This window comes from Prionailurus bengalensis, chromosome E2 (genome assembly GCF_016509475.1).
Source record: "Prionailurus bengalensis isolate Pbe53 chromosome E2, Fcat_Pben_1.1_paternal_pri, whole genome shotgun sequence".
Taxonomy (NCBI): domain Eukaryota; kingdom Metazoa; phylum Chordata; class Mammalia; order Carnivora; family Felidae; genus Prionailurus; species Prionailurus bengalensis.
Window position 1 is genome coordinate 28,161,481 of NC_057352.1, and position 26,817 is coordinate 28,188,297.

Here is a 26,817-nt window from a genome sequence, read left to right on the forward strand (position 1 = left end):
GGCTGGGCAAAGCTCGACCCCTGGGGTAGACAAGCCCCGACAAGCAAACAGATGCCCACCCACTGGCAATATGCCGGATTAATATGCAGTCTCTCTGTGGAAGATCTTATTATCCCTGCTGTTTAGACGAGAAGCTAAGACTTAGGAAAGGGATCTGATCTTTATGTTCTGAGCACAGCCCAGGACTGTGTCTGGCATATAGTAAGTGCTTGATAAATAGTTCTTGAATAAATGAGTAAAAAATAATCGTAGACTCCCTCTGTGAGTTCCATAAGGGCAGAGACCACAACTTACTTATTCACTTCTTGTCTGAGGGCGAGCGCTCAACGGACAAGTGAATGAATTAATGAAAATAGTAACAGCTAACATTTACACAAGTGCTTCTCATGTGCCCAGCATCACTCTGAGCGCCTTACACGGGATCCCTCCCTCGATTCTCACAAGAAACTAAGTGGTGTGGACTACTGACCGTGTCATTTTGCAGATGAGGAAAGTGAGGCGCAAAGAGTTAAGTGGCCTGCCAAACATCACACAGTAAGTGTGAAGCAGAACTGAAATTAGAAGCCAGGCAGTCAGGCTCCCGAGCCCGTATGACACACGAACAAAGTTCAAAGGATGCTTCCCGATGCTGGAGGTGGAATACACCATGCTTTTCAGCCTGTGCACCGTCCATCCCACCTTCCGTAAAAGCAGTCCTGTCTTCTTCGACTGAACACTCCTCTCTGTGTGATTCAGATACCCCCAGGTCTGGCCAAATGGCATCCCCCAGCCACCAGTCTGGCCTGAGGTGGGCACGTGACCGGTCTGGGCCAACCAGAGTGAATCCAGAGGCTTTCCTAGTACTAGTCAGAAAAGACAAGCTCTATCTCAGCAAGGAAGATGTGAGGTTGGAGCCACCATGGGGAGGGAGATTAACTGCCCCTCTTAGCAAGAGCCTGGCTCAGAGCGAAGCCAACTTAGAGGACAGTGAAGACAAGAGAACATGGGACGTGAACTCTCAAGGATCCATCCACCAAGGTTTGCTCTTGGGCCAGTTTGAAATGTACTTTTGTGCCTCAAACTACTTCGCAAAGCACTTTTTTGCCCACGGGTAAAAGCATCCAATCTCTGCCCCTCTGCATGCCTTTTCTTCCCATCTCCTTACACTCGTCAGATTTCCAAGGGTTCACTGACCTACGCCTTCCTCTCCTGCAAAGGCCACTCCGCACACAAGACCCTAGCTGGCCTCCGAGCCAAGGGAGTGGAGGGCCTGCCCTCGTTCCTTCCAGGAAGGTCACTGATGCCTTCTCTCCTGGACAGGCACCGCCACCCCCTCCAGGCCACGGTGGCAGTGAAAGGAACCAGGTGACCAGTTTGGGGTGACCCCAACAGCCTCTTGGGGCAGTGCTGAAAGGGCCTCTGGAAATCCTCATGAACATTTCCAAAATACAAGATATGGTCCAATATCATGTGAAGAAACGAGTCTCCGCAGTTAAGCAAAAGCTGGCAAACGCCGCCCACCATGTACGTGCATCCCACACCTGCTGAAGACAGGAGGATACGGCCCTCCGAGGCATGTCTGGCTCCCAGCCGGGCATCCCACACACCCACACCTGCGGCTCAGACCATCCCTTCCCCTCTCTGGGCCTCTTCCCCATTCTACACCAAGCAGGTCGGACCAGTCATCCCTCAGCCACCTTACAGAGTTTTCTTTTGTTTGGGGTAGAAGCAAAAAGAGCACTGGCTTTGGACCTGAGAAGTCCTGGCCCAGACTCCAGACCCGCCGACTTCAGCAAGAACAGCCACTGCTTTATGGGGTGCTTACCGTGCACACTCCAAGCCCTTGACAGTGTTTCACTGCATTCCCCCCCCCCCAGCACTCCCATGAGGTAGGTACTGTCATCAGCCCAGTTTTACAGATGAGGAAACTGAGGCACAAGGATGTTCAGGAACTCCAGAGGAGTCACAGAGTTGGCGAGTGACAAAACCATGTGATCTCGGAAAGGCTTGCTTGGTGTCTCAGTGGAGTCATCTGTGAAATGGGGACTGACTGATGCCCAGCTCTCAGTGTTACGGGGAGAAGGCATGGGTCTGCAGGAGAAAAGAGCCAAGCTCTGAGCCCCCAGGACTGGTCTTCCCCTTCCTTCCTCCCACCTATTCCTACCTGCTCACCCTCCCACCTCATCAAGCAGATAGGAAAGTCACTCAGGAGTGATGAGGTCCTCATACACAGGATGCCATTTTTGTTGTTGCTGTTATTGATTTGAAAGGCTCTGATTTAAGTAATTGGGCCATATTGAGCTCTGGCTCCAAACAAAGAAAGTGAAACAAGGCTGCCAGAGAAAGACCCCATATGAAGGGCTCCCCACAGCGCCAGATTCCTAAAACCTGACTCCATGACTATGTTCTCAAGGTGTTTTTCCACCTCCAGTGGCAGCGTTGGGAGCAGGAGGCCCAGGCCCGCCTGGCCGGGCTGGCCTCTCCCCTCTGCCCCTTTGAAGTGCCCAGCATGGGGTGGGCTGGAAGGAAACCCTGGGCCGCAGAGGCCGGCTGTGGCGGCACCTACCCGCCCCCACCCGGCCACCTCCCCCCTCATTGTGCAGCCTGACTGGGCCTTTGTTGCAGGAGCCCAGGCAGGGGACAGCCAGGGACCTGGCCTCATTATGTGCCTGACCTCAGGCAAGCCCCCTCCCCCCAGGGTGGAAGGTTAACGTGGCTGCCCGCCATGCAGGCCTGGGCCTCCGGGAGGCCTCCTTCCAGGGACAAAGAACCAGCCCCCTTCCTCCTCTCCAGGCCCCAAAACAGCTGCCGGCCTGCAGAGCCCATTCAGGAGGGGAGCTGAGGGGCCTGGAGGCGTGCTGTCCCAGGCTTTGATGGCTCAGAAGTCACCAGGGGGCCTCCTTTCCAAGCCTCCTTCCTCCGACCCTATAGGGGAGACAAAGCTCTGGGGGAGCTGCCGAGGGCTGATGCAGGAATGCAGCGAGTCTTGGGGGAGGAGGCTGGCTCGGGAAGGCCGGCCCACACCTCTCTCTTGGGCCACACTCAGGGCCCTGCTTCCATGGAAGGCTAACGTCAGCCCCTCACCCAGGCAGGGCAGGATGGACCTGACAGGTCAGAATAAAAGCAGAAGCCTCTCAGTCCTGCCCCACTGGGTCCCTCTGTCACCTGGCTTCTGTCACCTAGCCCGAGACGGGCTGGGAGCAGGGCAACTCCCAGAGAGACCGAAGGCGAGAAAATGTGTGGGAGTTCCTCTCCTCCCTAACACCTACCAAGTAGGACCCCGGTGTATATACCAAACACAAGGTAGACTGCTCCGAATTGCTTCCCTCATAGGATCTCCAGTTGTTCGGAAGCTTGCACCCACACGCCGGACTGACACGCGTTTTACTGCACACTGATTTTAATTTCAAAAGACTCCAGGGAAATTTTTTGGAGTGTTTTATTTGCTTACACAATCCTGGAGTCGACAAGGGCGCTCCCTGGGGCACAGCCGAACCCAGGCCGGAACCAGCAAGCCGGGACCGAGCAGCAGAGTGGGTGGGAGCACCAGAGTTGCGCGTTCACGCGTGTCTGCAAGCAGGTGTGTCCCAGCGTGTGCACAACAAAAGGCCGGCCGATGGCCTTACCTACGGAGCAGGCGGGCAGCGTGAGCCCGCGGAAACAGCCTGGCCGGCCTATTGTTGAGAAGGGCTGCCTTTCAAGGGACAAAAGGTAGAGGGGGGTAGGCTGACACGCGCAGGAGAGGCAGGCACATCTGTACGCGGCATAAGCATATAAACTGCTGTCCCATTATCGGCCCAGTCTCCCCGGCAGCACCATGTGGGAGGCGCGTGCGTGCGTGTGCACATGTGTGCGCGTGTGCAGGGACTGGCCCCACTCGCATTGTCCTGCCCAGCCAGGAGACCGGGCGCCCCGCGCTCTTACAAAGACATCGATTTTCCTCCTTGCCTTCCAGAGTAAGATCAGATGAGCTCCCGGAGTGACACATCCCTAACTTTTCAGTGGGGCTTTCTTTTCCGACTTGTTTGTACCATATTTTTTTAAAACCCAGTCTCTCTAATTGTGTCTGTGCCCGGCCGCATCTTCCCGGCTCCCATCCGCCAAAGAGAGGAGGGCATGCTGATTATCTGAGCACACAGGCTGCTCACGGGGCATCCTGGGCTCCGAGAATGCCAGGGGGTTAGGAACAGGGGAGGGGGGAAATTAATTGCCAAGAAAACACAAGGCTGTGTTGTGACTTTGATTCCATCAATTACCATTATCTTTCTCCGCAGGTCCGCCAACCATCCCCCGGAACCGGCCGCGTTTAACTTTCTTTGCCAGTCCTGATACCCCGTCAGATTTCTGGCGGTGCCACACCGCCCGCCTGGGCTCCTTCTGGGCCCTTATCAGCCGCTCCCAGTCAGCCTGGCCCGGCACAGCTGTTCCAGGCCCTCAGCCCCTCACTTTATCTGCTCGCGCAGACCTCGGCCTGGCAAGCGGCGGGCCCGGCGCCTGCTCCACATTCCCCAGGAAGCCGGCTGGGAACACAGCCGCCCTGCTCCCAGAATCCTCTGGGAGTTCATTACCAGCCAGGGTACCCCAGCCCGGCAGCCAAGGTGCGGGCCGCGCCGCCCAGCCTCGCCGCCGGCATCATTAAAACTCCAACCTTCTGAAGAGAAGAAAGAACAAAACCACAAATTTAGATTAATAAAGCATTTGTTGATTCTACAGCAATTTAGCAGGCCCCTAAGAAACCCACCAGAGACCCGCGGAGCTCCAGTAATTTTCTGTTATATTATCTTTCTTGTAAAATACTTCCCCAGACAGAGTCCCCAAAGGGGCTCAAATATCACTGTGACTAACCAAAATCAATGTGCACTCACCTATTGACATTTTTACATAGTTTTTGGATTTAGTATCCAGCCGAAAACACAATCAACTCCTCTGCCAAGGAACCGACAGGCACTTAGCTAGTCAGCTATTAGTGTTACAAAGGAAAAAATGCAGGCACCCAGGGGAGCAGGGCGAGGAGGCACTGACGTCAGGGGGTAATTGGGTGTCTGAGAGAAATTGCCAGCGGCTGGCCGGCTCCCCCGGGGCCGCACAAAGCTGAGCTGTAACTCTAATAAAGGAGAGGAAATTCTAGAAAAGGGGGCTTTGCTACAAAGGAGCCCGGGCAGACGCCAAAAATAGCCCTTTGGAAATAAATAAATAAATGTGGCCAAAGCATATAGATCTAAAAAATAAAATAAATCACTGCACAGAGGAGACTTTCTGGCCTCCTCTCCCTGGACATCTGTTCAGGGGCTCAAGGACTCCGCTTTCCCCCAACCCTGCCTTTCTGGAACCACACGGATTTTAGTGCTGGAAGGAGGTTGGCCATCTATTTTGGCAAACAGGGTGGGTTTTCTAGAGAACCTAAGTTTGCCATCCCCTCTTTCCCAAAGGCAGCGTCTTCGCTGTTCACTTCGAGGCACACAAGGAGAAGGAATTTCTATCGTTCGGTTTTGGTTGTCTTCATGGTTCGGGTTTGGGTTTGTTCTTTTCCGCACCACCCCCACCCCACCCAGGGACAGGAGGGTGAGGGGGTAGCTCGTATAATGCCACCTCATGCAATGAAAACTGTAGGGGTTCTTGCCACATAGCTTGGGCCTCCCCTGGAAAAAGTCCGTTTTCTTGGAAGTGGGTTGAACTCTCCTCCTCTACTGCTCTCCCACCCATCACCGTGGCTCTGAACCCTGAGGTCAGAGGCTATGAGTGCATCTGAGCAGACTGCACTGCCTCCCCCAAATGAGGCCAAAGTCTCCGAGAGGAAGGAGGATGGGAAAATGGCGGCTTCCACCCTGCAGCTCGGGAACCAGGCCCCAGGCTGGGATACGGCCTCCCATGGGAGTCTGCAGCCCTCAGAAGACCCGAGGAGGGGGCAGGGAGAGGACCGTCTGAGACCCAGAGGCCGCTGGGAAAGTTAGACCTTCTTGGTCAGGCGGGAGAGGGTGGCTTGGGGAAAGAGATGGCAAGAATGGGATCCCCGGGGTCAGACTATTTCATCGCTTTGAGAGAAAAAGGAAAAATAGGCCCAGGATTTAAAAGAAGAAGAAGAAGAAGAAGAAGAAGAAGAAGAAGAAGAAGAAAGGAAGGAAGGAAGGAAGGAAGGAAGGAAGGAAGGAAGGAAGGAAGGAAGGAAGAAAAAGAAAAAAGCAGAATGCACTCCAACCCAAAGCTACTTGGAAATTGGTCTGAACAAAGGTCTTCAGCTAAAAATGTCAAATCAGCGCCACGGGGCTCCTTGCCCTCAGTCTCCGGGCCCCTGCTGAAGCCCATGGGGCCTGCTGGGAGGAGAAAAGTCCCCTCCTGGGGTCTGCCCAGGGCTGTGAGCCCGCAGCCCCACCCATCAAGACACCACAGAAGCCACCAGAGCTTCCTGGCTGGGGGCTGGGGGGTGGCTGACACACAGGGGCCCCAATTCCTCTCCTCACCAAGTGGCCAGTGCGGGCGCAAGGAGGAAATTCCGGCCGGAAAAAAAAAGAAAGGGATCCTACAACTGACAGCCCAGGGGAGGGAAGCAGAGCTCAGGAATGCGCCAGCCAGCGCCCTGGCACCAAATCACAAACCTTGAATCAATGATGCAATTGCTTAATTAATCAGCCTGCTCAGGGTGGGTGCAGAGGATCTCTGTGAGTGTCTGACCCAACCAGCTCCTGATGGGCAAACCCCCCTCCTCGGGCCCTCTCTGCTGGACCCACGGGACCACAGATGGTTGAGCACCGTCTGGGAGTCTCACCGAGGGGGGAAAATGTGAGTTCCCGAGTCCCCTGTGTGATCCAGTCACTCTGGCAGAAAGGAGGAGGGAGGAGGGAGAGAGAAGGAGGGAGGAGGAGGGGGGAGGAGGGGGAAGAGGGAGGAGGGCGGGTCTTATCAGCAACTTAGAATTTCTTGGCCTTGGCTGCTGCAAGTTAGCTCTCTCAGTGTTATTTTCTTGTCCCAGTCAATGAGACTGTAATAGAAATAGAGAGAGCGAGAGACCTCTTTTCAGCAAGCCGGTGAGTGCCAGATTTAGAAAGGAAAAAAGAAGCTTAAATTAACCCTAAGGCTTAACATGTTGAAGTCTTGTAACTTTTAAAAAAACAATACCGAAGGTGAGCGTACAGACAAGAGAGGCTGGAACCAGTGACACGCAGAAGCTGCTGTGTGTGTGTGTGTGTGTGTGTGTGTGTGTGTGTGTGTGTTGAGGGACAGGAGAACATCCCTTCTGTCTTTTTCTGACTTCGGCAACAAAATGCTTGCAAAAAAGTAGCAGGCAACCTCGCTATTTCCTATTCTGCTGGCCCCGACTGGGAGAGAGGGTTTGAAACCAGTTCGCACAGAGGGTTGGACCATCTCCAAGGTTGATTTTCTCATCTTTAATGCACAGAAGGGAGGGGAAGGGATGGGAAGGGACGGGAGGGGAGGGGAGGGGAGGGGAGGACAGCAAGCGGGCCAATATCTCACACCGACCCCAAACGGTTAATGATAATGAGCCGGCGCGCGCCCCAGGAGTTTAACAGGCTCTGAGGAAGAGGGGAGACCTGGGAGAGGGGCACGGCAGAGGTGTTTTCAATTACCAAAAAGAAAAATAATTTATTTTTAAACAATACCCCCTCGACACTGGGTGTTTAAAGAGAATATGCTCTGGCCCCTAAAATATCAAAGTGAGATTTAAAAATAGAAAAGTCATTTCCCCCCTTCCCCGTTGCAGATTTTACTGTAGCGTTCTAGAAGGCAGATTAAATGAAGGAAGCTCAAACACACTCAATTTTGTCCTTTAGCAAATTCTTCTCTTTCACTCTTGCATGAAGAAAAAAAATCTCCCCACAGAGTTTTTCTCTTCTTCCTGGTGTGGATCTGGGCCCCTGCAGTGCCCTGTGTAATTTCCAGTTCCTCAGAATTCAGGTATTAATAAAGACCCCATGGGGACTTCCAACAATATAACCCTACATTTTGAGGCATTATGAAAGGAAACCCCCAGGGGTCTGTGGCTCAAATTTCTGAAATGTAGGCATTGTAAAAGGCACCCCAGGGGATGCCCGCAATAGAAATCTGCTGAATTCAAAGCATTTTGGAAGTCCTGGTGGGAGTCATTACTCCCACTGGAAGCTTTTTACAAAACATGTGTTGCTGACATGTTGACAGATTGCTCAGTGAAGTGTTTAGGTGCCTGCACAAGGCGGGCCTTTGGAGACGCTCAGCGCTGCCAGCGAGTCTCCCAACGCTGGAACCGGTACCATCCATATTTCATAACAGGGGAGGCCGAGGCAGCCGGGGACGGGAGGAGTGTTCTCCGAACCAGCAGCGAGCCTCGCACCCCTCCGCCACCGAGCCACTTCAAGTGGGCCGGCCCAGTCCTTGCCTTTGGAAGCCGGTCTGTGCAGCACAGCTGTGACGGCCCTTGTATCCCTGCCAAGGGCTTTACTGAAGGAATCTTGAGGCGACCTCACTGATCACTGCAAGGCATCGTCGGGCAGACCGAACCGAGGAGGGGGCCGGGCAGGGGTGGGGGTGGGGGTGGGGGGCTGGCAGGACCCTCACCTCCACCCCCAGCCCTCCAGGAGAGGCTACGTGGCAGGGAGGGGTTGGATCTGGGGCGCACTGGTCTTGACAGCGTTAAGCTCGCGAAAGTGATCTGTGACTTTAATAAGGCAGAGGGGCTCAGAGGAATTAGCTGCCTAGGTGATGGGGGCCGGAGATGGATGGAAATGTATTCATGGCCTGGTGGGCCAAGGGCCAGGCAGGGGCCCTGGGGAGGTCGGCTCACCCACAGCCCCACAGCCCCACGCGCTCCAAGGCTCTCCTCTCCAAAAGACTTTCTCAGCCACTCGAGGAGTGAGGGCCAGGCAGGGCCCTACGCCTGTACACATACACGTATATATACATGCATGCATGCGAGTGAACACACACACACACACACACACACACACACTCTCATAGTCCGTGGCAGGATAATGCACCATATGCCTGTGTTCATAAAATTTTAAAGGTAAAAGCAGATGTAATTTCATGAATGTATACATGTGTTGATAGGAACACACACACCAGTCCATAGGCATGCACATTCCAATGCCGGGTCTTTTCCTTCCTCTGCGGCTCTGCTTTTGCCTTCAGGACCTCCCCACACGTGCACCAGAACGAGAGAGGTGACCTGGCTCCACCACGCCGTGGCCACTGGAACACACAAAGAAACCTTCCCTAGAAATGTTGTCGCTTCTTTCAAAATTCTCTTTGTACCGTGCTATTACGTTGCCAGCTTAGGGGTTTTCCTTCACTGATTTTTTTTTTTAAAGCATGCTAAAAGGTAAGAATCAGTTCTGCTTGGCACAACAGCATTTAGAATCCGGGGTGGAGGGTCATGGGGAATGGCAACCACATGTCTAGCCCAGCCCTACATGTTCCCAGAACTTCACCTTCCATGTGAGAAACTGACTTTGGAGTTGGCTTGTAGGAAACACACTCTCACCCTGGTAAGCAACCTGCATTTCAACAGACAAATGGCTTTTCCAAGAGAAGGGCCTTTCTCCTTTCTCCCAAGCCCCCTCACAGCCTTCTGGGGACAAAGCCTCCAGAGACGTACTGGCAAGGTGGCCTGCACCCTGGGTGTCAGCCCTGGGGAAGGCCCACTAGGGATGGACATGGCTCTACTGACTCAATGCAGCCCTTCGAACCAGCAACCCCGGTTGGAACTGGCTGGCTTGGAGACTACCCCAGGCGCTGGGGTGGCGGGGATTTTATATCTACCAGCTCCTATGTGTCCAGCCCTGGGATCAGTGCATCGCAAAGGCATGTAATAGATGATCAGTAATAACCATGTGTTGAGTGAAGAAGTGAACGAAGAAATGGACGAATGATAAGTAAGCCCAAGTCATGGATGAGGCTGTCTCAAGAGTCAAGCCCAGTAGGTAATGTAACCCCATAAACATAAACTGACAAGTAATCTCCCAGTCCCAAAGGAGAGAATGGGAGCCCTCTTCTTCAAAGAAAAAACCTTGGTCCTGGAGGCTGAGGAGGCAACTGAACCCAGGCCCCCAGGCATGCCATTTCCAGAGAGCTGCTTTGCCAACACCTGGCTATGCTGTGCCCAAGGAGGACCACCTGGGTAGGGTGAGTGGCACAAGGAACGGAGAAGGAAGGGAAGAATCTTTGGTAGAAACTACTTCTAGGGATGGCACAGATCCATGTAAAGCTCCTACTAAGCATTCCAGGCCTGGAACATGAGATCCCTCCTTAAGTCCATCCCCCTCCCCCTCCCTCCATCCCCCTAACTCCCCCAGTCCTGCTCGCAGGGTTCTGTCCACTTCTTAGACAACATCTGACTAGGGTGACCAATTTGCCCCCATCTGTCTGGGACTTTCCCAATTTTAGCACTGAAAATCCAGTGTCCCAGGAAGCCCCTCAGTCTAGGACAACCTGGGACAGTCGGATACCCTATACCCTTACCCCTAAATTGTGAGCTCCTTGAGGGGAGGGACCAGCATAGAGCCTGCTACATAAGAGGTATGCAATAATCATTTGTTTAATCCATGCATGAATAAATTAAGGCTTTTGATCCTAGGTTCCATTAGGCCTGAGGGGGGTACAAACATTTGCATCTCATCACAAGGCAGAGTCCCACTCCCAGGTAATCTCAGAGCATGTGCACCAGTTACCCAAGGCCAGCATGCCTTGCTGCACTGGAGGCCTTCGAACATGGCTGCTGGAACTTGGAGGTCGCAGGGACCTCCACGCCCCACTGGAGTTCCTCTGCCCACAACCAGCCGCAGCCCCTGGGCCACCTAGAACCTCCCAGCTCCCTCCAGGCCTGGAAGTCATGTCTGAGCAGGTAGCATCGCTGCTGACCTCCAGGCACTCACTCCAAGCCCAACCCCTCCAGCCTCTTAGGTGCCCAAACCTTTGGGCTTGACTTTTAAAGGTTCAACAACAGCAGGCTGGGTCGTAGACTGTCCTCTCCAGGAGAAGGTGGGTAGATACTTGAAATGGGGAAAGAAAAAGGCCCAAAGTACAGGCTTCCCTAGTTCTGGCCATGTCAGGAGAAAGAAGAGAAGGCAGGACCATTCATTCGTCTGGTGAACACATCCCATGAACCTCCAATGAAATGCTGGCCCCTGGGTGAACAAAGGTGAAAATCTAAGGTCCTGCCCTTCACAAGACCCGTGGGTGGGATGCTGGCATGAGGACTATTATACACACCTGAACACAGTGAGGCACTATGAGGCTGGTTAAAGGAAGCTTCAGGACAATATTTAACAGTATGACAAGCTGTTCACAGTCTATAGATAAGTGGGGAGAAAGCAGAATCTGGAAAGAAAAATGCCAAAGGACTATCTTGGCTCTCTGGACTATGGCTAGGTTTTATTTTCTTCCTTTGGCTTGTCTTGATTTAATAGATCTTCTACAACAAATTCATCTAATAAGCATGAAGCAAGAAAAATGTATTTGGAAAATAAGGACACAGACCAAGTGCTCCTGGGAGTCCCAGAGAAGGAGCCCGGCCTGCTGTCCGCTCAGAGGTCAGGGATGGCTTCCCGGGAAGGATGGAAGGCCAGGTCTGGCTTTGCCAGAGAAGCAAACTGGGGAGTGGCGTTCCAGGCAGAGAGAATGGCACGGGCCAGCACACGACAGACTTCAAGGACAAAGGCAAGGTGGAGAGCAGTGATTCAGGCTGGAAGAAATGGACAGACTCAACCACAAATGGCCACTAGAGTAAAGAGCTGAATTTTGGTCTCAAGGGCATCAGAGGCTGGCGTCCCTCAGAGCTCTGGCCCATGACACCACACATCAAATGTGAGGCCACATTTGCCTTTCGAGAACTGGCTTCCATCAAACAGTTAGTTAGCAAGATGGGTGGGGCTGCAGTCCCAACTGAGGTGGAAGCTTCCAGTTCTCACCTCCAAGCCAGCCATTGCTACAGTGTCTGGCCACGCAGACGCTCTGGAACCAGTCCCATCCTGTCCAAAAGCCATTGAAACTCTGGCCCCACGTTCTAAGGAGGCTGGCTGTCTTACGAGGGCTGGGGCCGCTGTCTCAGCTGCTCTGTTCCCAGCAGAGCCCGGTGTGAACGGGCCCAGGGCCCCACCGCCTAGAGGTGGACTTCCAGCCGCTAGAGGGACAGCTGCCACTGAACGCAGAGTCCAGGTGTCGGGAGGAAATTAAAACAAACGACCCTGCCGCATTTTTTATTATCCATTCATAAAAAATACAAGAGCAAGATGGGAGAAAAATAGGTCACTTCAGTGAGATTTACAGTGACTTAGAAATCTAAACATCACCCAAAGGTCTTTGGACTCCATCTGGCTTCTGAAGTCCAGGCCTGCCTGACCCAGAAAGGGAAGAGAGAGTCCAGAAGTGCAGCGCAGAGGGGGGTTATGATCTGGGCACCAATGACGCAATGGCACCTTCATCCTCACAGCACGAGTGGCTGCAGGCCACATGACTGCTGGCCCCAAGGGAAAAACCCATCAGCAACCCTCCAGAATGACCCACAGATGAATGCACTCTCCACATGGCAGTCACAGTGACCTTTTAAAAACACACACCCCATCATGTCACTCCTTGGCTTAGCCCTTCCAACAGCATCCAAGGCCCTGAAATTACCTGGCCCCAAAACACTCTCAGCCTGATCCCACACCCTCACGTCACTGTCCACTGAGTACCTACTATCCTGGCTTCTTTGCTGGTCTTCCAACATTCTGTATCACCTCTGCTTCCCCAGGGCCTTTGCATACACTCTGCTTTCTGTCTGCAGCACTCTCCTCTGGAGCCTTCTCCCACTTATCTCTTACTCATTCCAGATCCAGAGCCAAGACTTTTAGAGGCCCCGCATCTAGAAAAGAGTATGCTCTCCGCTGGCATGATTCAAAATAGAAAAAAACCACTAAACTCTAAAATAAGAGTAATGAAGTCTCAACAAAACTTTTTTATTGATTCATCTCTACAACCTCTAATGCTTTGTAAAAAATACTTTAAATCAGATTCTTGCAAAAGAATATCTCTCTCTCAGGTGGGAGTGACCCTGCCTTACTGGTACCCTGAACACTAAGTTGGATGCAATACAGTTGCAGATCTAAGTTGGTTCAGCCCTCAGCCCCAGTTTCACCACCTCTAGAAAGCCCTCCGTGACATCGTATTGCTACCAGCCCCACCACAAAGACCAGATGTTATTTTCACAGCACCACGTACCTTCCTCCAGGAGCCCTTACCGCAACTGTGACTTTCCCGTTGTCTGTCTGATTCCCCAAGCACACCATCAGTTCCACCTCGCTCACCATCACGGCCTGCCTCAGCACAGTGCCTGGCACACAGCACGTGTTCAAGCAACAAATCAACAGACTAATAACTGCACGAACGACTCGGATGGGGGGGGGGCAGCTCCCATTACAAACACTCTCTCCTCAGAGAACCACGAGGAGCCGTCCCTGAGCTCCTGAGATGGGCCGGTTCCCCCAGTGAATTCAAACCGTTCTTCCAGCAAACATTGACAAGACGTCTACAATGTGCTGGGCCTCGAGGACACAAGGATGAAGAAGACAGGCCTTAGCCTCCAGCCTCTCTGCCCAGAAAAGGCGGATACATCAAAAACCCGCGAGGAAAGGGAGCCTCAAGGAGGCAGAGATGAACTTCGGAGTGCTCCCTCACTTCCGCGTCTTGTCTCCCCATGCTGCTGTCCTCAGCTGATGCCACCCTGCCGGGTACAGCAGAGGCACACAAAGTGGCTTTTCCTTGAAGTACAGGATTATTAGAACTTGCATCCTCCTTAGTGCCCAGCATGCTATGTTCTTTAATGCAACACACATGGATCAAGCTCCTGCTCCATGCCAGGCATGGTGCCAGCTTCCAGGGACGTGGAGACCAGGCCACGATCCCTGCCCTCAACAAGGGCCTTGTCCGGCTCGATGGCCATCAACCAGGCATGGCACCGGCTCTTCGGGGTCATTTTTTTCACATGCTACAATATCAGGGAGGTTGCTACTGGCATCTAGTGGGCAAGACCAAGGGTGCTGAATGTCCTGTAAAGTAAGGGACGGTCCCTCAGAATGAAGAATTATCCCTACTCAAATGCCACCCAAGGTTGGAAATTCTAGCACAAGTCTATCAGCTGTAAACAAGCCAACAAACTCTGCCTTGACTTGGATATAACAGCTGGACACTGGTGTGCCGAGTGCAGAATTAAAGAACGTATAATCCCCCAAGGTGAGACCTGCCACGTGTCCAGCTTTGGTGCCAAGCAAACCCCAGCGCCCACCAAAATGCTCCTTCCCCTATCCCCAGGTCCTTCTTGCCTCCACATTTGCTTAGTGATCCCAAAGTCATTGCTACTCAAAGTGCAGTCCAGGAACCAGCAGTATCTGCATCCCAAGAGCTTGTAGCAAATGCAGAATCTTGCCCCTCCCCCCAGACCCACCAAATTAGAATCTGCATTTTCACAAGATCCCAAGTGATGCAGACTCACTCATGTAAAGTTTGAGAAGCACTGCCCGAGGCTGTCCCAGGACACCCCAGGGACACTTTCTGCTCACAAAGCCTCAGGTAGCAGAGTTAGAGACGGAGGCTCCAACCACCTCTGTCACCTCCATCCCCCTGCCCCATGCTTCCCACATCCTCAGTGAGAGCTGGCAGAGAACCTTCATGGAGAACAGACCAGGTGTCACAGGACAGGTGGGCAGCTCTTTTCTCCCTACTCAGCTCAAAGGAGGGAAAACAAGAGAAAGACCTTGTCCCCAGAACAACCCAAACACACATCAGCCTTAAGAACACAACTGGGGAAGATTCGTACTCATGCCCCAGATAAGTCAAGGGGTAACATGTCAGTGCAAGGGCATTCTTTTCGTTGTTCCCAAGGTGACTGCTGGCCTGAGAGGACCCAGACCGAGTATAAAATGAGGGCTGAAATGCCTTCCTCAGAACCACACCAACACCTGTGCTACTATACCCAGGCTGAACTTGGGGATGCTCTGGAATTTTGATCCAAGACTCATCTTATGCTTACTCTCCCAGCTAGACAGGATCTGACTCCCTTTTGTAGACACCTCAAACCGCAAAACTGATCCAGGTACAGTCTCTGATACCAAATAAGTACTGGGGTTATGGGTGAAGGACAGGGTGGATGGATGGGATGGTGTGGGATGGGATGGAATGAGATGAGATGGTATGAGACGGTGTGGGATGGGATGGGATGGGGTGGGACAGGGTAGGACAGAATGGCATGGGATGGCATGGGATGGGGTGGGATGGGATGGGATGACTTGGGATGGGATGGTGCGGGAAGGGATGGTGCGGGAAGGGATGGGATGGAATGGGATGAGATGAGATGAGATGAGATGAGATGAGATGAGATGGTATGGGATGGTATGGGAGGGGATGGGATAGGGTGGGGTAGGACAGTTTGGCATGGGATGGGATGGTGTGGGGTAGAGTGGGATGGGATGGGGTGGGATGGGATGGGGTGGGGTGGGGTGGGGTGGGGTGGGGTGGGGTGGGATGGGGTGGGGTAGGATGGGATGGGATGGGATGGGATGGGATGGGGTAGGGTGGAATGGGGTGGGGTGGGATGGAATGGTTTGGATGGGATGGGATGGGATGGGATGGGGTGGGGTGGGATGGGATGGGATGGGGTGGGATGGGATGGGATGGGATGGGATGGGATGGGATGGGGTGGGGTGGGGTGGGATGGAATGGGATGGGATGGGATGGAATGGGGTGGAACGGGGTGGAATGGGATGGGATGGGATGGGATGGGATGGGATGGGGTGGGGTGGGATGGGTTGGATAGGTTGAGACAGAACACATGGAATGAAATAGAATGGAATGCAGGAAAGGATGGGCCCAGCAATGCCTCCTTCTCACTATCAGCCATGGAGAAGGCGCTCATATAGGGAGACATGTACAAGAATGTTTACTGCAGCAAACACCTGGAAACAACCTAAATGCCCATCACCACGGGACCAGCTGCACAAACCATGGTATATCCATGCTACACAGTGCCACGCAGCAGTTAATAAAGAATGAGGGAGGTCTATATACCAACATGCAAAACTCTCCAAGGCATAGTATTATGTGGGGGTGTGTGGGGGAGAAAACAAGTTGCAGAATGATAGATCCAATATGTTATCATTTATTTTTTTAATAAAAAATCAATATGACATTGTTTCTATGGATACACATACACCATAGTTCATCAAATCTAAGACAGGATGGTTTGTAAAATGCACCATTATTTTACATACCACACACACAAAACTATCAATTAAACCACGAGCAGCCATTCACTGTAGGATTCATCTCAATTACAGAGATGTTACAGTGTGTCTTAGCATCTATGAAATGTGGCATTAGGTAACTTTGTAGTAGAAGGTCTTGAAATATGCAAGCCAAAACAGTGACAGCAAATCAACCGGGGGGGGGGGGGGGGGCAGGATTGAGATGTTAGCCTTACCTGCATCTGAGATTTTTACAAATAGACACATTTATGTGTTAGTGACATTCAATAATCTCTAAAAATGTATTTTACATGAAGAGTAACTGAAAGGCTCATCTGCCCCTCACCAAAAGGTAAAGCAATGCTAACAGTATTGGACCAGTCTGTGAGTCACAGGAGAAACGGGGACTTTCCGCGGTGATAAATCAGGGTGGGGCTCGGGTGGGTGGGCGAGTGGGATGCCGCAGAGCTTTGTAACGAGGAGAAGGAAGCGCTTCGGAACGTCCAGTGGGGAAGTGTCATGGAAAAAAGAAACGACAGGAAAGAGAACTGGACTGGGGAAAACAATTCACAGTCTACTCACAGACTAACATCAAGGCTACTTGGGGCCTGGGGGTGTCCCCCAAAACGGCTCCTTCGTCTACCCTTGCTGCTCTCCACAGAAGCAGTCTGGAAAGTCATAATGCCATCCTGAATGCATCACTCACAAGGGATCTCCTTGGACTCAAGCTTCTAATTCCGCCTTAATATCCAATTCTGTGTGTCAGGGAGAGCTGCACCTCGGCCTGCAGCAGCCGCGTCACCTTGCCCTGCGCACAAATAAAAATAGCTTTGGTGCTCAGGGCACAGGTTTCCTTGCCTTATCCTCTGGGGGTCCCGGGAGCGGTGCAGCCGGCGAATGGAAACCACGTGCCATATAAATACATAATGAACAAAGAGGCTCCTCAGAAGCATCCTTGACCTTCCTGCTTTCCTTGACTTCTCCCCTGCCATTGTCCCCAGCGAAGCCATAAATGGAATGACACCGTTGAGGGGGACGACGGCCACAGAGTGCCTTCCTTGCCAATTTCTCCAGTAGTTAAGCAGTAAATGGTGTTAATCGGAACGATAACCTATTCCGTTCTCCATTTATGCAAATGACAAAGTTTTGGCAGCTCGGGCCGTGATCTGAACAGCTATACCTGCCAGGAGTCAGGCGTCATGTCTGACAAATCTGCTCCTCTGTTCCCCTAATCTGTGGCATTACAGCGAAAGACCAAATCACAGACCAGCGCCGCGGCCAGGGGAAAAGAGAAAACCAAACACCGAACCCCCCACCCCCACCCCGCGGCAACCTGACGAGGCCCCAAGCCCCGAGACAAACGTGTGGCTCCAAGACCCCCCAGACACATTTACACAGGAAACTCCCCCTTTTATACACTGGGGTTAATCTCCAAAATTTGAGTTCTTCAGCAACACCCAAGCTGGCCCCAGGGGCAGGGGTGATACGCAGGGCGTTTATCATCGGCCTTTCCAGATCCTCCCTCCTCCACCCTGCTCTGCGCCCTGGGGAGCTGACCGAGAGGCTCCAGCGCTTTGGGGCTCCTGTTAGGTTTAGCCAGTGGCTCTCGCAGAGACTGGAAGTGAGGAGGGGACAGTCGGGGTATTTGTGCTCCTGGCACTCCCTGGGTTACAGCCACAGCTTGCCTCTCACCAGCGTGCAGGGCTCCCAGAAAAAACTCCTCCTCCAACGCTGCCAGGATGTCCCCAAAATGCTCCCCCATCCCCACTGGCTTTCCTCCACCCTACCCACCTCTGCCCTACCCACCTCTGCCCTACCCACCTCCATAAAGGGCCCTTTATTAAAAGCTCTTCAATTACCTCATTTGAATGTACCATCTGTTTTCTGTTGGGACCCTCACTAAGGGGGTATCTTTTAAACAATTTTTAAGTAAATGTGTCGACACAAGGTGTTTGTTAAGATGGTGATAAAAAGACTTTAGAGGATGCAGTGGCATCAGAGGCAGCGATGAGAGATTAAAAAGAACAAAAACAAAATCAGTGATGAGGCAAGCGGCCTGCAGCAAAGGTGGTCAGAGGGCAAAGCCTCTTTGGTTACTCACTCCCCTTCCTCCCCAGGCCCCCCAGGCCCTTCCCTCTGTGACCGGACCCCCCCCTCCCCACACACACACACCGCCCTTCCTTCTGTGACCGGACACCCCCCTTCCGGAGGGCCCTTCCCTCTGTGACCTGGCTGCACAGCTCTCAGCGACTTGCACTTCTCCCTACAACTCTGCCGCTCCTTCCGCAGGGAAAACAAACCACCCTGGCGGACCCCGTGAGATGCAGACACTCCAGAACCCACCTCTAGGTCTCTCCTTTGCCGCTCCACTGGTGTTCCTCAAATCCCACCCCAGGGACCTTAGGGTCTTCCCATGCTCCACAGGCAGGGGGCCCCTGGGGGCAGCCATTCTCACATGCACCCCAGGCGTCCGTCTGTCTACCTCTTCATCATCTCTCCTGCCAGAACAAAAGTTTCTGGACGGCAGGGACCTGCTATATCCCTGACACCTCCTAGCCAGGGCTTGGCACAAAGTGGGGACTTCATAAAAAACTAAAGGTCCAGAACCCAAAACATCCCTATCCCCTGGAAGAGCAAAATACACCCTCTGGTTTGTTTTATGGTCCCAGGAAGTAGGTGGGAAACACAGTTTGAGGCAAGAAGGGAGGTGTGGCTCAGTGGCCTTTGAGGAAAGAGGCTCCTCTCCAGGCCTCAGAAGACTGTCCACAAGAATTCCTCGTCCTTAGCCACCCACAGGAGTGACAAACAGAACAACCTGGCAGCACCTGGGTCACTGCCAACAAATCATTCAATAAAGATTTCCTGAGTACCTACTATGTGCTAGGCCCTGTGCTAGGCCAGAGACAGACGCAGGCATGAGAAAGATAGAGCAGGACATTGTTTTCAAGAGGTCACCTTCTAGTCGCAAAGACAATAACCAAAAAGCAAATCAAAAAGAAAATCTGGAATGACAAGATCTGCCAGGAAGGAAATCAAACGGGATGATTTGATAGACAGCAAAGAAGACCAGCTTTAGCTGGGGAGAGGGAGCGTCCAACTGGGCCACTCCGTGTAAGTGACATCGGAGTTAAGATCCAAAAGGAAATGAAGGAGCTGTCTTTGTGAAAACCTGAAAAAACATCCAGGTGGAGAGGAAAGGTGGAGCAAAGGCCCTGCGGCAGGAATAAGCACAGCCCGTCCAAGACTCAAGAGGAAGAACCGAGCGGGAGTAAGAGAGGCCAGGAGAGGCAGGACCGGGTCAATGCACCCGGACAGGGGCACAGCCAGGCGGAAGCTGCCCTGGGAACAGATGTTGGGCTGGAGCCGGAAGGCCACAGGCAGACGCCAACCATCTCTCCTCCCCGGCCCCCCTACCACCTGCCCTCAGCCACCTTCTTGCCACCTCCTCACCACTCAGCCCCTACCAGCCCTCGGAGGGGACAGACCCGCTCCAGTGCATCTGACCTTGTCACCCTCTGACATTCGGCAATGCTGACACACACAGCCAACCACGTGGCAAGGCCAAGGCCTTGGTGGCGGGCCTCCAAGGTGGTGGGGTTGGGGAGGGGCTGGCTGTGTGTGTGCTCCCCCTACCCCAAGCCAGTGGCCATCCCCCCCACCTGCACAGCTGCCTCCCAGCCTCAGTCTTCCCAGATGCACCCCCCCTCCCCAGAGCAATGATGTCATTTCTAAAGGCAGCCAAATTCTAGCCAGTCAACTCCAAAATAAAACTGTTTAACACAAAATGAAGCATTTTACAATCCCCTGTACGTTTTTTCCCTGAGCTGGCACACACAGGGTTTAAAAACACTGCCAAAACACTCAACCAATAGTTTAGCTTTATTTTAGACCAGTGCCAGAGTTAAATTTCAGATTTCCTTGCTCTTTTCCCCCCGGTTCTGAAACCCCCTCCCTGAGCCCTATCCCACCCCACCTCCTCCCCCACCCCCACTCCATCCCCTCCCCTACCCATACCCCAAGCCTTTGCCACAGCACCACAAGCAGTTGCTAACTCCCTCTCTAAGGCTGGGCCCGTGGATCCCCTACTGGCTGCACTCCTCGAACCACACGCCCCAGACAGCAGGAGATACATTTGGTTGATTTCTCATTTTGTTTGGGGACGTTCTTCATTTTTCCATGCTTAGGGTGTCATTTTCAGGATGCCAGTCACGGGATCTCGCGGTTCAGAGGAACCTAAAAACTCACTCGGTGCCGGCCCCACCCCCACATGCCACTGCCCTCCCCTCTTGCCATTTAATGTGTCATCTCCAGCCTTTTAAAAACTCTTGCCACCAGGAAGCTGGTCCTTATATGTGGGCCAGAATGGGTGTCCTGGGGGCCTCTAGAAGCAGTCTTGGTTCTGTCCCTTGGAGTATCAAGACTAATGGAGGGATGGCTTGGGGCGCCTCCTCCTTGCTCCCCCACGGCTTTGGGGCACGGCTTTGACCAGACCTTCTGCTACTCAACCGTTCCCCCTCCATTAATACATTTTATCCAAAAGGTGACAGTAAAAACATCAACCTCTGGATCACCAGCCTAGGAACGCACACCGGCTGTGTGGCCAGGCCTGGCCAGGCTCAAACCTATCCGAGGTCAGGTCACCTACTCGGGACTCTGGTTAAACGGCATAAACTCATTCCCTCTTTGGGCCGAAGCTGCCTAACAGCACCCGTTCCCCCTTTCTTCTGCGGCAGCACCCTGCTTTCCTCTGGGGAACGGCTCTGGCTCTGCTATTCAGAGCATTTCATTTGGCCCAAGCCTAAAGCCAACACAGCATTCATCAGAGCCAGGAGATGCAGGAAAACCGGGGGCTCCAAGGCCTTCGCCAGGGTGCCTGGAGTTAGCCGCACCTGAAGCTAGTGCCGACTACTGGAATTTCTATTGACCTGAGCCACTAAACTCCCCCACTTGACTGAAACAAATTAGGGTTAATTTTCTGAGAGCAGCCACCGAGAATCCTGCAAGTAGGGCTTTGAGGCCTCCCCTCTCCATCTTCCCCTGAACCCTCTCCAGCCCTGGTCTCTCCAGCAACACGTAGAACAGAGCGAGCACCTCCCTCATCCTGCTTCTGCTGACACAGACTCTGAGCACACTACCGTTTTGGCAGGGAAGCCGCTACGCATTCTCCCCGCTTGTACTGCTCACATGGGCCTTGGCCAGCACTCAGCTACACCACAGAAGGAACCAAGCGGTTCTTTTGAACAAAGTCACTACATACAGGTCAGTTTAAGAATCTCGTGACCAAAGCCAGCGAGGGGCGTGATGCTATAAAAGGTAAGCTCCAGAAGGGCAGGAACTATTGCCTGTTTCACTCACTACTCTCTGTTCCACGTCTAAAATAGCTCTGAGCTCATAGTAGGTGCTTTAAAAAGTCATTCTATGAATGAATGAGTGAATGAATGAATGAATGAATGAATGAATGAATGAATGAGTGAGTGAATGAATGAATACCAGGGGATGCTGTGGTTCTAAGGAACATGTTTTCTTTTGACCAGTTGTTGGCTTTGTTCTTCTGGGTGCTGGCAACTGTAGCCTAAGTAAGGGACACAGGAATAGACCATCAATAGCTTTCAGCTGTAATAAAGGACTCTTGGAGAACAATACTTTCTAGTTGCCCCTTTGACCCCAGAACCAGGTCAGGATCCAGCTGGAGGCTATTCCGAACTTCACCTACAGGCATTTCTCAAAGCTTTTCAAACCTCAAATTGGAGGAAACCAAGATTGATGACTCAGGAAACAAAATTTTCAGGTCTTTATGGCCACCAGAATGAGGAATGCACAGGCTCACCTCCAGGAGAAAAACAACAGGGCTTCTCTGAGGGCCTCTGGTCCCTGTGCATCCTGACCATCAGTGACAGACACAGCAGGCAGGGACAGGGACGGCTGGACTAATGGAACTAGAACCTTGAAGGGAAGGGATTGACCAAAGCACCACATAACCGACCCTGCGTTTTCTCGGTAACACTGAGATTTTGGAGCTATACGTGTATACATTGGGGGAAAACACTTATTACAGAAATACCTATAGACGAAAGAAAAACAAAAATCTTGTTTTTGTGATTTTGGAATACTTTATCCGCGCCCCCACCTTCCCCGTGAAGCTGATGTGGTGGATGATGTGACTTTGGTCACCCTGGGTTTCGCAGGAGCTGGCACAGCACACTGATTTCACAGATGCTTCTCCACACCATCTGGGCACCTCAGCCACTCAGGCCTCAGGGCCAGACCAACCCGATGGTCGCCCAGCCTCGCTCCAGCCGGGGCCCAAGGCCTGGACACATCATCCTGAAGGCCCAGCAGCTGGGGGATGCCCCCAGGGCATGACTTTCCTCTCCCAGAACTCTGCCCCCAAACCAGGGGGCAGAGGATGGGGGAAGGGTGGGCCAGCCTCTGTGGACCCCCTTAAGGTAGGAGCACAACTGCCATGAAGTTTATAATTCAAGAGTCAGAGTCACTCCTCCCCAAGAAGCAAAGAAAAAGTCCAGTCCAAATGACATGAGGTTTGTGGGCCCGGCATCAGAGCTCTGTCCATCCTGGTTGCTGCACTGCCTCCCCGGTATTACCAGCTACCTCTTCGGGAAGGGGGGACAACACCCACTAAGGCACCACCTCCCTGTGTGACTTTGGACTAGTCCCACCTCACTGAAAACCCTGGCCCAGTCCCGGCTTTCAGACTGCCTGAGGGGCTCCTGAGCAGCTGTTCTGAGGGGCTGAGGGGGTGGGAGGAGAGATGTAGACAGAGTTCAAAACCCGCCAAACCCCATAACAGAGCGCACTACATGTATTGGCCTTATACACGAGTTATGTTGAGAATAAGGTTAGAAGGTGCTGCACGAGGTGTTCTTGGAGGAACCTGCTTCCCTAAAATTCTGAAATGAGATGGCTGTATCCTATCAAGAGCCAAGTGAATGGACTTGACCATGGATACCCAGCAATCTGGCATTTGATTCAATATTGTACTCCTGCACATTTGTTTTAATGCTTGCTTATTTTTGTGAGAGAGAGCAGGGGAGAGGCGGGGGGGGGGGGGGGGGGGCGGACAGAAGATCCAAAGCAGGCTCTGTGCTGACAGCAGAGAGCCCATTGCGGGGCTCGAACCCACGAACCACGACATCATGACCTGAGCTGAAGTCGGACGCTTAGCTTAACCCAGTGAGCCACCCAGGTGCCCCTGTACTCCTCCATATTTGCCTGTATGTCACTCCTTCCTCCTGCAGAAGGCATCCGTGATTCCTGGTACCGTCTGGGAGCCCCTCCCTCCCCAATTCTCAGTCCCAGTGGTCTGTATGGAGGTGCGCCTGATTCCCATCATCCTGAGCCTAGCTACTATGTACGTCTGTCTCCACACCGCCCCCTCGTCCCCCACCCCACCGGCTTCAGTGATGCCTGCGGGAATGAGCCTTGGTCACCTCTGCTCTTTCTCTGCCTCAGGAGGGTAGAAGCCCGGAGGTGGACCTCTGCAGCTGAACACTTGGGGATGGGGTTTTAAAGACAGCCTTAGAGCATGTCCTCGAAGGGCCATGCTGGCAGCCAGCCTCACTTCTCAGTTCCTTGAGCCGATGACTCTGCTTTTGTTCTGCTTGTCAGCTGGAGTCGAGTATGCAGACAGCACGTTCACTGAGGACCTACTATGTGCCCGGCAATCCAGAGGCTCATAATGACTTCACTTTCCAGGTAGATTATACATTCCTTGTTAATAGAAACTCTCTCTCTCTCAATCTCTCTCTCTCTCTCTCTCTCTCTCTCATACACACACACACACACACACACACACACAGCCCCAAGCTTAAAGTAGGTATAGTATTATATCTTGCTGGTGTAACATGTGCCTTCTGGAAACTGCCAAGCAGTAATGGATAACAGCAGGCTGGACCCAGAAATACATACTCAACCAACCTGAAGGCCAGCTTGGGGTTTGTGTTTTCCTTCCAGGACCCTGAGGTCCCGCTGGGTGTACATCCTGGTCCTAACAACAGGAAGCCAGCAGAAGGTTTGGCTGCTGCTGGAAAAGGAGTAGAAACCAGGACCCAGACTGCCCCAGTCCCAGGCCAGTCCCCTTCACTCTCAGCCCCAAAGGCTCTCCAGGGTCTCCTCACTAAAGCTCCTCCCAGGAGGTGTTTGTAGCAGACACATTCCTGGTGTCAGACACCACACCTGAATTCCATTCTGGCCCACCCCTAGACACAAAAGAACCCACCGTTGGGCAAGTGATTCAGAAAACCATCAAGGTAGTCGGGGGGGGGGGGGGGGGGGGGAGCGGGGGTGGGGAAGATCCTCTCCACTCTGGGGAGAGCCAGAATCCTCAGAACACACACATGGACACACCTTTTCCCGTGAAAACCAAGAGAGACGTGGATTCTTCCCACCGCGATCCCTGCCTTCCATCCTGTTAGATTTGGTGTCCAATTTCTGGAGACCTGCAGGCCCCGCAATGTGACGGCAGCATTCGCGCCACATAATCAAGCCAAGAGGGACACATTCTATGGACCCGCAGGCTTCATAGGAGGTGGATAATAACGCCAGCATCTGAAAGACAACTCCCCTCCATATGACCACCAGGAGCCAGGGCTCAGCTGCCCAAGCCCAGAGAGAATCACGGTCCCACACAGCCTACTGGTGTCCCAGGCACCTTCTAATGGGGAACTCGGAGGGCAGGGAGCAGGCAGCTTAAGGGAGGGCTCTGATCTCACCACGGGCCAGGCAGACCCAGATGGACGGTTACTCGTCCAGCCCATCCACTTCCCTCCCAAACGGCAGCACACTAACAGGACATTAGCATCTTCCAGAGATGCTGTGGGGCATGATGTCTCTGTGCATGGAAGCATCTCTGTATTTTTTTTAGTCTTTATTTATTTTTTAGAGAGAGAGAAAAGAGAGAGAGAGAGAGAGAGAGAGAGAGAGAGAGAGAGAGAACAAGCTGGGGAGGGGCAGAGAGAGAGGGTAACACAGAATCTGAAACAGGCTCCAGGCTCCCAGCTGTCAGCACAGAGCCCGACTCGGGGCTCAAACTCATGAACTGTGAGATCATGACCTGAGCCGAAGTTGGACGTTTAACCAACTGACCCACCCAGGCGCCCCCCTGGAAGCATCTTTTTAAAGGCAGTGGGGAAGCCAGCTATTTAAAGGCCACCTACGGCATTATTGCCTCACAAGTTACAGAATGCTTCTGTGAAGTGAACACCTTCTCCACTGAGTTACCTTTTATTTAAATCAACAGGTCCCACAACGCCAGCACCCAGAAGGGCCCTTACACAAAGCACATGCTCAATAAATAGTTATTCAATGAATAAACCATCTCTTCTGTAACTCCCCCTTCTGATTATTCATTAATTGAAGACCTACTATGTCCAGACACAGCATGTGCAGCCTTTATTTTTGCTATCTCACAGCTCTTACCTCACAGGGGCTGTGGCCTCCTTGGGGACAAAATAAGCAAACTTTTCTTGAGCACCTACTACATGTTCTAGCCATAGGCCAAGGCCACCCCAAGGACAGAGAGGAGAAGACCCCAAGCCTTGGCATCAAGGATATATATCCTCACGAACACGATGGGCTGGTAAACATTTTGGTCTTTGCCAGTCTGGTCGGTTAAAACTGGGTAAGTATTTTCCTGTGATTTAAATTTACAGTTCTCCTACTCTAAAGAAGTTTCTTACCCTTCCCTAAATGTGTAAGATCCCACTAGCATATCTTTTTCTGGTTCCATTTCTGTCCTTTGCACATGGGAGGTATTCCAAATATTTAAAGACCAGTGTGACACAACCAATCTGAGCAGGTGCTGGCCTCAGGCAGCCCAGACTTTGCCCTGCTTCCCTGTTGATTTATTCGTTATTTTCTTAGTGTTGGTAGGAGCTCCTTACACATTAAGGAAAAATAGCTTTTGCCTGTGATATGTGTCTTTGGTTTGATTTATTGTGGTTTTGGCAATGCAGAAATGTTTTATTTTTATGTGGTTGAATATTTGTCTTTTGTTTTATGGCTTCTGGGTTTAGGGTTATATTTAGAAAAGGTTTCCCCACTCTGATACTATTATATTTTTTAAAAACTCACTTATGTTTTCTTTTAGTATTTTTAAGTTTTCTTTTTCTGTTTAGATTTCTGATCCATTTGGGATTTGTTCTGACGTTAGGAGGAGAGAGATCCAATTTCCTTTCTTTGAGACGGACACCGCGTCATCCCAGCCCCGGTTACTGAGTGCTCCATCTGTGTTCCACTGACACTAAATTTCCAGTTCTATTGAGGTCCCACTTCTGTGCCCCTCATCTGTTCCACACCACTTAGACTCCTACAGCTTCAGAATGTGCTTTAAAATCTGATCTGGGGGGTACCTGGGTGGCTCAGTCGGTTAAGCGTCCAACTCTTGATCTCAGCTCAGGTCTTGATCTCAGGGTCGTGAGTTCAAGCCCCGTGCTGGACTCCGCGTTGGGTGTGAAGCCTACTGTAAAAGTGAATGACTGAGTAAATAAAAATAAAAATAAAAAAATGAAATCTGATCTGGTTACCATCATTCCTCTTGTTCAGAATTTTCTTTCCTTTCCCTGCATGCCTATTTTTCCTTATGAATGTTAGAAATCAGCTTGTCTATTTCTAACCA

The 26,817-nt window shown here is 52.2% G+C and overlaps 1 protein-coding gene across 2 annotated transcripts in view; it reads right to left on the minus strand.

The window, feature by feature from the left end:
* The window catches only part of ZNF423 (zinc finger protein 423), a 334,391-nt gene that overhangs the window by 186,603 nt on the left and 120,971 nt on the right, over positions 1 to 26,817 (minus strand). The gene's annotated exons all lie outside the window — the stretch shown is intronic.